Below are 13,493 nucleotides of genomic sequence, written 5' to 3' on the forward strand. Positions count from 1 at the left end.
GCATTAGATGGCTGGATCCCCTCAATAGCTTGGGATCCCTGGTTGCCCCTCAGTCTCACACTAATGCAATTTTCCTCTCCATTAGTCTTCCTCAAGTCATTCAAACCTTAGATGTGTCAAATTCATTTAACTTACGAAAGCTATCCTTTTTACCTCAGCCCACGTCATATCTCACTCCCAATTTCACCTACAGTGTTTACTATTTATTTCACTAATTATATTAGTGTCTTGTCTGTAATTGCTTTAGGCGTTTGTCTTACCTACCTAATAATATCAAGTTCCTTGGCAGGACTTTGTCAAGTTATTTCACTCATATCCACCAAATGCCAAGCAAGATCATTTACACAAAAAACACTACTGTTAGAAAAACTACTCACAGACTATAGATAGTAATTAAATTCTGAAATTAGTAACTCCGATAGAACAAATATTCAGAGTGAATAGAAAGCAAGTTTTCTCTTCCAAAGAGTTAACAGTTCCACACACATAAACTTGGAATGAGCACCAGCGTACCATCACCATTACCTATTAAGTAAAATAAAGCAATGAAACAATGAGTAGCACATATATGCCACCTACATATGCTATTTGTATAGGAAAGGGAAATACATACATACATATTTGCGTATATCTGCATAAACTAATCTCTGGAAAGATAAACTGAAACTGGTAATAGAATTAAAGGTCAGGAAAGAAACTGAGTCGTGAATAGTAAAGATACTGACTTTTTCATCTATACTTCTGTGCTAATTTGATAGTCTATATCTGTCTTTCTCCTTCTAAGTAGTTTAAATAGGGTAAAATACTTAACCTGTCCATTGAAAAGAAAAAAATTCAGATATGTACATTTTAGTGAACCTAAGAATTAAAATGATGTGTTGTGTGTATGATTTATCATATAGTAAAGACTCACACTCATCCAATCATTTCTTGGGTAATCAGGGAGATTCTAGATGCTGACCCCTCTATGACTTTGTAACTAAATTTTTATTTTAACAATTTATCATCAATATTCAGTTCTATATTAAATTTGTAACCAGTAACTTTACTTAGTGAAGACAACATTAGGAGCTAAGAAAAATAGCGAATGTGAAACTAGTAACACCTAGATTTTAATCCTCCAATTTCTTAGCCGTGTGGCTCTTTAGCCAGTCACTTAACCTACCCAGATGGCAACCTCCCTCACACGGGCAGAGGTTCAGCAAATGTAGGGCTACGTACCAACTCAACATGCCACCTATTTTTTGTAAATAAAATTTTATTTTATTTAACAATCCATGCCTGTCAGCTTGCACACTGTTTATGTCTGCTTTCATAGTACAATGTAAGACTTGGCTAGTTTTGATAGAGAGCATATACCCTATGTAGCCAAAAATATTTTCTAGCTGGCCCTTCACAGAAAAAGTTTGCCTGCCCTAGCCTCACAATAAAATGTGCACAAACTACACTTATTTGAAAATTTTATAAATACATATAAAGTGCCACTCCAAGTAGGGAGATGGTGAAAACTATTTTCAGAGTAACACAAAGGCGTTAATAATCTTTTCAGTTCTCATTTTGTCCAAATGCAAAATATTTTCCAGAGGTTACATGATGCCCGATGTCACAATAGAATAAGTATGGAAGTGGACAGGTGAGCACAGCTGTCCTTTCAAAGTAATTCAGGGGACATATCCATCCCAAAGCATATCTACTACTTCAGTCCCCCAACTGGACACAAAACACTCAAGAACACAGCAGCAAATTCACAGGGGTGTGGTGAGATATTTTAAATTTGGGGGTGGTTAGAGACAAAGGAGTATCTGTCAGAGACTGCAGAGCTCTAGCTTAAGGAAGTCCACAGTTTCAGCATTACATGATACTGCAATTACTGTATAAACTCTGATCTTTGTGAATCTACATTTTCAGTGTTGACTGTGATGTGAAGTCAAATCAGTATGAACAAGAAGTAAGAATGGTGCCCAATCTGACTGCAAAGGTTTGAGAAGTTGTACAATGCCCAGCAGGCATCCATATCCTATTAATAAGAAGGCGTGGTTATTTAAGAGTAAATTTTACTAATTTTCTAGTAAAAAACCTACCTACTCAAATGCTCTTTGAACTGGTTTTAACATCTTACCTGTTCCTCCATTAACTAATGAGTTGGTTAAAATGTTTAGCATTATTAACTGATTTTAGAGTCCCAATAGATACCCAATTTTACCATGTGTAAATACTTTAATAAGCTGGGATTGTGCATTTCCAGTGTGTCTAGAAGTAACTATCTTTAAAAACTGAGTATTTCACAGTCATCAATGTAGAGGGACATATACATAGGAACATACAAGGTATCAAAAAGACTACATACATACTCGTGTTCAAATAAAGGACATATCTATGTGTAAGAATACAACTTACCTGTATCATAATTTTATGGGGTCTTCTGCATTTTTCAGGGGTTTTTTTTCATTTTTCAGTTTTTAATAAATATATTCAGCCCTTTTTTAATCAGAAAAATATACAACAGGGCCTCCCCGGTGGCGCAGCAGTTAAGCACTGGGCTGCAAAGCTGCCCGCAGCCTCTGCAGCGCCGGTTCGATCCCCGGCCGCCTGCCTGCTGCTCCCCTCAACAGTGTATTTCGTCAGTCTGCCTGTTCTTTTCCCTGCTCTTGCTCTGGTGAATTCTCTCACCCTCCCGCGCTTATGACTGTACCCAGTGCGTAAATAAATAAATAAATCTTAAAGAAAAAAATACAACAGATTTTTTTAATATTTAGGAAGATTTATGAACACATTCTTCAAAAAGGCAGTATTAATGAGACCTTTAAAAAGTGGGCTGAAGAGAGCACGTAGCACCTGACCTGAAGCTCAGGGCGTTAGCCAGGTCTCTAAGATGCAGTCACTCTGGTCAGTACCTAGATATCCCCAGGGCAGTGAGTGCCACCCAAGGCCTATACCAGGATCAATACGGGCAGTGCTGCTGGTCTGATCATCTTGATTACAATGTCATGTTCAAGCCGCCAGACTCCTTCCTTGAAGGAGTAATGGTAACGTCAGGATAGTACACATTCACAACAGTTGCCACTGGTGCCTGGTGCCATGTGGCCTGACTTCCAGTATCAGCACTCAGGCCTACTTGAGAAGACTGATGACCTCTTGAACTCATTCAATAGAAGTTGTGCCAGGGCCTGACCAGCAATGCACACTCAACTATGGGATCAAGACTATAGCCTACCTGTACATGGGCATGACAGTGGTCTAGATGTGCAACCGGAGAGCAGGGAACTATTTACAGAGCCCAATGTGTAGACCCCAGTAGTTCTGGGATCTCAGGCAGGTAGAAATGCATCTAAAAACAAATTCTATATGTGTGTGATAGAAATAACAATAATAATAATGATAGTACGAAAAGTGATTGAATAAAATGGAATTAAATTCCCTCCAAGGAAACATTTTATTTTATTCATTAAACAGAGCACTAGGACTAAAGAAAAAATGACTACTTTTGTATAACTAGTAGATTTTAATGCCAGACTATGCCAGAACACTAAAAATATTGGTAATTTTTTTTACCCTCAAGCACCTACTTATATTTTTTTCCCATTTTTCACCTTATGTCAAACATTCTCTAGATCATTCTTAAGCTACAGCAGTGACAAATGTGCTTTGGAAGAAAAAAGAATAGGAAAAACTTTCCCTTTTTTGGATACCCATATAAAGAATGGTAGGGAAAAAGGCAAAGTAAAAAGCAAGTCCATAAATATGTTTCTCGATATGTTGAGTGATGCCCATCCAAATGACAAGAAAATTCTGGAAATTTTGGTATTTTGTTGGAAGTTTCCACCTTTCCTCAGCTAATATGTGCCTACTAGACCCATTTCTGTCTAGGGGGCTCTTCACCTAGGCTGTGTCCTCTTATTACCCGGAGTAGAGATCTCATCTGACTACTAAAGACACTTGGTTTGACACAACTTAGAACTCTCTTTTAAATGTAAAGTATCAAAACTACACTGCCATACTTGTACTGAACCATATGAGTCAAAAGACCCCTTTGCAACTGCATGTGCATCTGAAGCCAAAATCAAATCTATGGAAATACCTGGTTTAGGGGGTAAATTTTATGGAAGTACTTTAAGAAAATGTATATAAACAATATCAAATAAACTGAAATAGGAAAAATAAAAGTGATACACAATGCTACTCCTAAATTATGACTATTTAATTTTGAAACGCTGATCAGTTTCATTGATATAATATAGTAAATACTATATATCTGTTTTCAGTGATCTGCGCTAAGATGTTTTCTTAAATTCTCAGGACCAGGTCATACTCTACAGATGGCACTGGCCAAAGTTAGTAGCAGGAGATAGACCAAAGTGCTCCCAACAATGCTTCTTCTTGGCTCTCTGTGCGACCTATTAGAGAAGGTCTCTTTTATTCTATGAGGCATGTTAAGATCTCCAAATGTGCTGAGGCTGTTTCTACTAGTAGATTTGCAATTCAAAGGCCAGCAAAGCCCAGCAAGCCAGTGTAAGCTTTCTACTTGGGATAGCTGAACTAAAGTGAGCATCATAAAAAGCCTAACTGCTCGAACCTGAAGCCTGAACAACCACTCAATAAGAAATGCCACTGAGAACAACAACTCATGTTAAAGACTCAAAGACTTTAATCTATTTATCAAATATATTTAAAATCATCTTTTAACATCAAGAATGGTAAAGATAATGTTTTTGGTTTAATGATATAAGTCAGTAATTTGTTTCATGTTGGATAACTTTTAAGACTTCATGTTCCATTTTGATCCTGGGGCAAACTGAATAGATCTACGGGAAAGGAAGTATCTATTCAGTTCAACCAAATCTGTATTATCTTTTGCACTAGGAATTATAGCTGATGTGGAGTTGCACAAAAGGAAAAATACTACACCTTGGACATCAAAATAAAGTATTTGTTTTAAAGAATCAATTTAGAAATAATATAAAATGGGGAAAGAAATAGACTAAATTTTCATCTTCCATAGTATCAATTCAAGAGAAAAATAAACTTTAAAAACAAAAAAAGTAAGAATAGTAGTAAAAACATGTTAGTGAAAAATCTAGAGGTCAGAAAAGAACAGACGGAACAGATGCCTCAGGGGAGAAGCTCAAAGAAGAGAGATCAAAGTTAATTTGAGTTGCCACTGAAGACAAAAAGGGTGAGGGAAAAAAACACAAACAAAAGAAAATTAGTTGAGACTGTGCTGGGAATTGCGAAGGGCAACTCTGAACAGAAAGGCTTTTACTAGGGAAAGGAATGCCATATAAAGTTCATTTAAGATCCTAAATACAACTGTCACATTACGCTCCTATGTGGAAGCATGTTTCACCGAAAGAAATCCAACAGAAATATGTAAAATAGGACAGAGTGGTTAGAAACAGGAGAAACTCAAAGTCAGAAACCTCAGACAGCAGAAGACTACATCAGACTAGATATGAACATTACAGGGAGGAGATTCTACAGTTTCATAATATTTCATTGTAGCACTCACTGCTTCCCATACTCTTTAGCCATGAATATTAATATGAGTTCAACCTTCAACAACCATTAATAAAACCCTAAATGGAGTATACTATCACACTCTAGTGACAGGCTCTCAGATATAAATGTAATAATTTCTAAGAACCACACTTAATAAAAAGCTTGATTTTTATAATATCGTCTAACACTCCAAATACACCAAGGAGATAAACCAAATGATTATAAAAAGTACATTATGTACTCTTGAATGTTTTCCTTTGATTCCATAAAAGGTTGGCAACAGACCTACAATGCCAATAAACATCATATTTCAAAACTCATACCAGAATCAAGAAGATTTCAAAAACTAATTGAAACATTTAGTAAAGAACTTAAAAATAGAAAAGAGTGCATGTCAGTATTTTAGAGATAAAGTCAATATACATTATGACATTTCTCATATAATATTTTGCCATTATTTAGAAAGATCACTGGTGGGAATATATAATTCATGTATTACAAACCATGTCTATAAATACTGATTCAAAAATACACGAATAGCAAGCTTCATCCTATATGATGAATTACCAGAAAGATAAGATGTTGTATTAATTTATTTTTTCCTAATTATTACTACTCTCACCTTCACTACTAGTGGCAGATAACCACCACTAAATAACAAGTGTGTGTCTCTGCAAGTCATGTAACTGGACCCCTACAGCACCCAGAGGCTGTGGGACAAGGTAACTTTGTTGGGGCTGAGGCCTGCTGGCCTGAAATACCACCCTATAAGGATGTTCCCCCTCCCGGAGATGCAGCAAAGCTGGCTTTGGCCATTGATATATCTGGTTCCAGGATCCTAAATGGACCAATCAAGTTCTAGCTCAAAGGTCCAATCAGGTTCAAATTAAATGGCCAATCAGGTTCAAGCTCTCCAGCTGCCACTCAACTTTGGGTTACTTATTCAGATTGAGAATGGATAGCAAGCTGATTAGTGCTGAATAGTCCAATCAGACACTTAGGATTGAAAATAGTCCAATCAGGTTTGGAAGGTGGGAGATCCTGAAGAGGATATAAGGCAGAGCTAGACTAAGCTTGACTCATTCTGCTCCTGGCTTCCAAAGAGGGAAGGACCATCATGGGATTCAAAAGATCTGCAGACCTCTGTAGACCTTCATAGAGATCCAACCACTGCATATGACTCTGGGCCTGCCTCTGACACCGCCTGCAAAGAGCACTGCTAGCCTGGCCCAGTGTCTCAAAAAAAGATCTGGTGTAGGCCAACAATTCACAGAGATCTCTAATAATGATGTTTCTGACACTGCCTCCTGGTGACTAGTAGTGACTGGCACCAGTGACCAGTGCTAATCAGCACTGTTAACACTTTCTGTGTCCAGCCATATCTGAAAGTTGTCACTGCTTCTAATGATCTGGCACTGCCTCTAACTGCTGTTGCCTCCACTGCTGTCCATCCAGCACACGATTCTGTACAGTTCAGCCTTCAGAATATTGTTGTGGGCTGCTGCAGCATAACCCCAATGGCCCCACCTGTGAGCACCTCCAGATGCCACTGCGAATTGGACCCTGGTGCACTGCTGACTGTGCCACTAGCTCCAGGCCCTAATTAAAGGGACAGCACCATCTTGCATGAGAAGCCTTTTTTTGGAGACTCCTGGACACTATTGAGGTGAGACAGCTGGCCACTTTTGGCCTTAGAAACTCTTTGTTTCCCCAGTCTCCTGTTAGTAAAATAAACCCCACTGTTGTTTCCTGAATCTGTGTGGTCTTGTGATTGTTAGCACCTGTGTGAGAACCCACAGAGAGAAACCCGTTCCCTACTTAAGCACTGTCTTTTGCATTGTTTTAAGTTTTGTTTTAGCCACTTTATTTTACTCAAATGTCAACAATCTTCAAAACACTCTCCAGTCTACAAAAATAAGCAAACCTAAGTTCACTAATTTTGACTGGACCTTAATATTTTAAATTCTAAAATGTTATAAATTCTTAACATTTTAAGACATTTTAAATTAACTTTAAATTTAAACTTGTGAAGGGAAAATATTAAAATTATACAAAATCATTCAAAATTTTATATCAAATTATACTTAAACCTTTTAAAAAATGAACATTCTCCATCACTTCTCGGCCTTTTGGCTAAGATCAAGTGTAAAAAATGAACATTATTGTCTGTTGGGAAGGAAAAGCATTCTAAAATAAAGTACTAATCTGTAATGTTTTCCTCCTGCTGGCAACTTGCTGCACAGATGCTAGTCAAACATTTTATTGAGCCTCGTCACACCCACCAAAGAACTGCACCTGGTCATCTCCTAGACTTTCCTTCTTTCCACTTACTCTCCTAACTCATTTGTCTTCCTACCTCATTCTCTAAAGGAAATTAATATGAGTTGATTAGGAACAATTTTACAAAGTTTTAAATGTGTCCCCAGGACAAGGAAATATCAACTCAAAAAGAAAAAATAAAGATCTGTCCTGCCTTTACATTTTAAAAATGCAAATATTTAGTTACTAAATGTAGGAAGGAACTTGGGAAGGGGGTTAAAGTCTGCATTTGGGAGAAAGTAATTACTGAATGTTTAAAAAAAACAAAAGCAAAAACAGAGCTTTCAGCATAAAGAAAGATTTGACCCAGATGGGGTTCAATCTGATAGAAAGCCAGCTCCAGTCTTACAGGATTGATGAACCAGACAGAGGATTGAGTTCTAGAGCTAGAGTTCTTGAGCTAGAAAAAGATAAAAACAAAAACAAAAAAACCCTATGATTGAGAGAGTTAGAGATAAAAACTCTATCCAAATCTTTGGCTGATTCTCTGAATCATGTACCTGCGTCAGTCTCAGCCCAGATAGGATTTAAAAGAGGGGCAATTTGGCTGCCCAAGGGACATTTTGCAGTATCGGGAGACATTGTGAAGGAGGAGTGCGCTACCTGCAATGTGTAAGTGAGGCCAGCCATGCTGGTTAAGTATCCTACAATAGATAGGACAGTCCCCCACAACAATTATCCAGTCCATTATGTCATAATGCTGAGGTTGAGAAACCTGTGGCTAAAAGAAGTAAAGAGATTTCTGCTACTAACTACATAAGTTAAGAGTTTGGAGTCTGGGGGCCTCCCTTGTGGCACAAGGGATTAAGATGCAGCACTATGAAGCTATGGACCGCCACTGCAACACTAGTTCAATCCCTGGTCAGGAAGGTGACCCACATGGCACAGCAGACCTCTCCTGTCTCGCCCGCTGCTCCCCTCAGCAGTGTGTTTCAGTAGATCCACCTGTTCTGCTCCCCACTCTGTCTCTGGTGAATCCTCTCAGCCCCCGAACCTCCTGTTCTTATATGCATAAATAAATAAAAATAAATCTTAAAAAAAAATAAAAACTACCATATCAAAAGTAAAATACGCCTTAGTCTATTATTTTTAATCTTAGATCTTCCTTCAGAATCTACCTTCTATGCCAAGGCTGGAATTATTTTGACTAAATATTGACTATATATTTAAAAAACAAGTGGAAGTGAAAAGTATCTTCTAAACAATCATTTGATATTAGAAAACCAATGATTTATTTAAGAAATGCATTGTGATAATAGCCTATCTTTCAAAATTAATAATTTAGGTAGTAGATATAAATGGCAGACTTTAGGAAGAAATTACAAATAACAGTCTCCAATTTTAAACCACTTTGGAAAACTAACTTACAATCAAGAGTAGCTAAGATTTTCTGAATTAAAATTAAGAAAATGTCCCCTCAACTCCTTCACAGATAGCTTACATCACAGATAGCTTACACTGTCTCATTTTCTAAATAAGGATACATACATACATACATACATGTAAATGGCAAAAACAGTGATAGGAAAAATAGTAGTCATTCCCCTTAAATATATCTATTTTTAACTTGACATAAAAGTTTCCCAAATACTGTTGATAAGCTAAGAGAAATGATAAATAGAAATAACCCTCCCAGGGGTTATAAACATTATAAACATTATAATGTTTATAATTTTTCTAAACATTAAGATACTTTAACAAAGTACAATGAATTAAACTACATTAACAAAGCAAGAGATACATGAGCACAAAATTTAAAATGCGACATTCAGAATCAATGCATTAATGTACAAACTTGGGCACATGAAAGATACTTTTAAAAACCACAGACAGTGTCAGGTTTTGTTTTTTGACAGTATCAGTTTTATCATTGCCTTTCAGTATATATTTACATGGCCTCTATAGCAGACACAGCTGATTAGCCTTGAAACTTTAAAAACCCATGCTTTGGGTGATAACAGTCATTGGTTCTCATTTCTCACTAACCTTTCTTAGTCTCTATGTATCCCTCTTTTTCTACCCATTCCATAAACATTGATGCTCTCAAGGATGCGACCCTCATCCCTCCTCATTTCTCACACAATACTCAAATATATTCAAGTAATAAAATATAGTACCTTTTGATATTTCTTCTATCCGATATACCATCAGGAAAGACTATTTCATAGATCTATCTCCCCCCAAAGCTATAAAATTATATGCATAATTAAGTAAGTACAAAGTGCCCCGTTAATATTTTTTTATAGATTTCCCATCAGCTAAGCCTTGTTTAGAAATATGTTACAAGAGGCACCACATGTGCATAGAAAATTAATGAGGAAAGCGGAAAAAAATCACTTATGACCTTATTTTCCTAGACAGTAGGAAGAGGTTGCCTTTATCTTTCACATCCCAGGTATCTGTCTACATACTCCAGGTGAGAGATCCCTTTCCATCTTTTCATCTGTCCATCTCTAGAAGGAAACAGATGACTGGGCTATAACAAAGAGAGAACAGAAGAGAGGACGATGGGGAGAAAAGTGAAACCTGAAGAAGGGGAGGATGAGGGCAGAGGTGAGAGAGAAGTTTTAAAGTAGCAAAAAAATATTCTCCTACATCAAAATATTTCATCTTTTCATAAAAAACCTAATTTTTGTATTAGAATTTTGTACATAAGAACATACAAAAGAAATGTAAGAAATAATTGCAGCCTTAGTATACAGAAAATAACCACGTAAAACAACACTAAAGCATAGTCAAAATAACAAACTTCCAACTTTATGTATGTGTCCTGTGCACACACACAGGTGCACAAACACACGCTAGTGGCATATAACAAAAAAAAAAGTAAGAATATTTGAGAGTATGTGAAGCTATTTGGAATATATCATCTGAGAGCAGGGCAGGTCTGCACATGAGGACGAGATGTCCAATCAATCCAGAAAACACACCAGCAAGTGGCTACATGTGTTAACTCAGCTACTGTATACTTGATACCAGAAAGTATGAAGTCTAAACTGTCACTGGGAGCAATCAACTGGTTTGCTAAAAATGGCATTCAAAAACTAAAGTGTAGAGAATGCAAATCAAGTGGGCCTAACATAAATTAAAAAATTAATATCCTTCCAACAGAAAAAAAAAAAAACCCTCCAAGATTGGAATAATTTTGAAATTATTTCTAAAAGAATATATTTTTCATTGATTTGTTTTTACACACATTCTGGCACTTTCAAGTTCAACATACTTTAGAAACCAGAACTGGTTTTTTTTTTTAATGTTTTATTTGACTAGATAGAACTCTTTAGGACAATGTTACTTTTCTTCCCTACTTAATATATTACCCAAATTTGTGAGTAACAAAAAGTCACTCACTATAAAGAAAAAAATGACATGAATAAATTACTTTTCTCTTCGAAGACCTGCCTAGTTAAATTTACATAACTACATGATATTAAATGAGATATAATATATGGTTTTACATAACATGTACTTTAAAATATGTGATACAATATAAAATATTAAATATATATCTGCACTATATATAATTTTTCTAAACTATCATCTCATATGAAACACAAAGAGTACTTTCAACAGTTCAAAAGGGGCAACTCTCCTGTCCACCTGCGGCTATGCAGGTGACTCTCTTTTTCTCATTTTCCTAATAAGCCTGTGCTTTTCAAATGTTTAAAAAAAAAAAAAAAGTTCATAAGCAAATAATTTAACTTTTATATCAATACAGAGAAATTACAGCTCAAGAAACCATAATCCAACAGATGAATATATTTGTTGCCACCATTAAATAATTTTACCTACATAAACTATGCAGTGCATTAAATCATATTTGTATCTAATAAACAAAAATATCCATATGTTAGTCTTACTTTATGCTCACAATACTATTCTTAAAAGTATATTCTTTTCATTTATAGCTAATGGCATCAATTAAAAGCAGTCCTTACAATATTAACGTGCACATATAATCCTTTAATCCTGGGCAACAAATTTTCTTTGCTACTGGTCACTAAATGATATGCACAAAAACCACAATTAAGCTTAAAGATTAATTTTTGTCTCGTCTCAACTAAATTATAACCTAGCTATGTAAATTATCTCATTTAATCTTCATAACAACCTTTTAAGACAGTAATTACTATTATCAACTCAATAGCAGCCAAACATTAAAGTTCGGTTAGGAAAACTAAACAAGCAAATAATCCATAAAGAGAAGAGATATGGTCCCAAATCTCCTAATCAACAAGAGGGTCTATTTCCACTCGGAGGAAAAAGTGGAAAAGTCATCATAGCTAATAAAGTTTCATTATAACAAGTGCCAAGGTTTTAAATTCAATCTTTGTTTTAAAAATTTTTTAATCATTAACAAAAAAAATCTTCTGAAATATTTTTCAAAGTCAACACATCTAAATTACAAGAAAACAAGGTGTAGGTTCAATCATTGGTAGAAAGTCTAAAACTAATAATTTAGTAATTCTGCTCAGAAAATCAACAGCTTCCCAGTTACACAAAATCAAATATCTGGCTATTACATTTGGTTTGCTAAAAGTAGAAAGGAAGCCATTTAGAATCTAGAGAATAAAGATACACAAACTCTATATAAAATAGATTGATAACTACATTTTATTTTCAAGCACAATATTGTACGACTAAAATAAATACTAATTGCTACTCTATCATTCCTATTTTATTTCTACATTTCCTCATTATCCCCAAATTAACTATTCATATTAGTATGGATTTATTTCTGGGCTCTAAATTCTATTCCATTGATCTGTGTGTCTGTTTTTATTCTGATACCATATTGTTTTTGATTATTATTGCTTTGTAGCAAAATTTCAAGTCTGGGAGCATATCTCCATTCTTTTTTTTTTGTTTGATTGTTTTAGTTACCAGTTTCATACAAACTTCAGTAAAGCATATTCTACTTAAATGAACAATGGCATTGGAATTTTGCTAGGAATTGCATAAATCTGCTTATTGCTTTGGGTAACACTGCTGCTTTAACAATGTTAAGTCTTCCAGTCCACGAGTATGGAATATCTTTCCATTTTCTTGTGTATCTTTTCTTTCTTTTAACAAGGCCTTATAGTTCTAGGACCGGCTAGTTAATTCATCAGTGACCAGTGACCACACTAAGCATGAAGGGGTACCCTAAGAATAGTAAAGAAGATCACTGTGCCAAAGCAGTTTCACTTTAACTATTTAGACTCATGAACAAAAAGCTAAAATTTCAACCTCTCAGAAAATTTAAATCTTTTGTAACTTTCCAGTAAACACTAAGATTTTAAAAATCCATAGAATATATACATTACTCTAGACCAATTCAATGTAAATAAAATTTTTAAACTTCCTTTCCATCAACGAAAGCATGTGTAAACAGTATCACAATTTTACACAGCCATACACCCTGGCACTGGTAACTCTAAAACCATTATTAACCTTTTCAAGCAAATTTTAATATACACAATGCCTAAGTCATATTTAAATAATACAATTTTTACATGCTTTAATGAATTTTAAATACAATAAAAAAGGAAAAATATTTCAAGATATTCATGATTTGAAAGTGAAAAAAAATCCAACCCCCATTATCTGATTTTTGTTTGAAAATACTGATTTTCATAAATCAGGTTTGGTTAATTAGGTGATTCCACTATAAATTCATCAAAACCTTGAGTCATGCA

At 35.3% G+C, this 13,493-nt stretch overlaps 1 protein-coding gene across 1 annotated transcript in view; it reads right to left on the reverse strand.

Moving 5' to 3' along the window:
• MED13L (mediator complex subunit 13L) overlaps positions 1–13,493 on the reverse strand; it is a gene marked incomplete at both ends in the record, with an annotated part of 253,459 nt that overhangs the window by 104,594 nt on the left and 135,372 nt on the right. The window lies entirely within an intron of this gene.

This window comes from Talpa europaea, assembly GCF_964194135.1.
Source record: "Talpa europaea genome assembly, chromosome: 14".
In the NCBI taxonomy this organism is placed as follows: domain Eukaryota; kingdom Metazoa; phylum Chordata; class Mammalia; order Eulipotyphla; family Talpidae; genus Talpa; species Talpa europaea.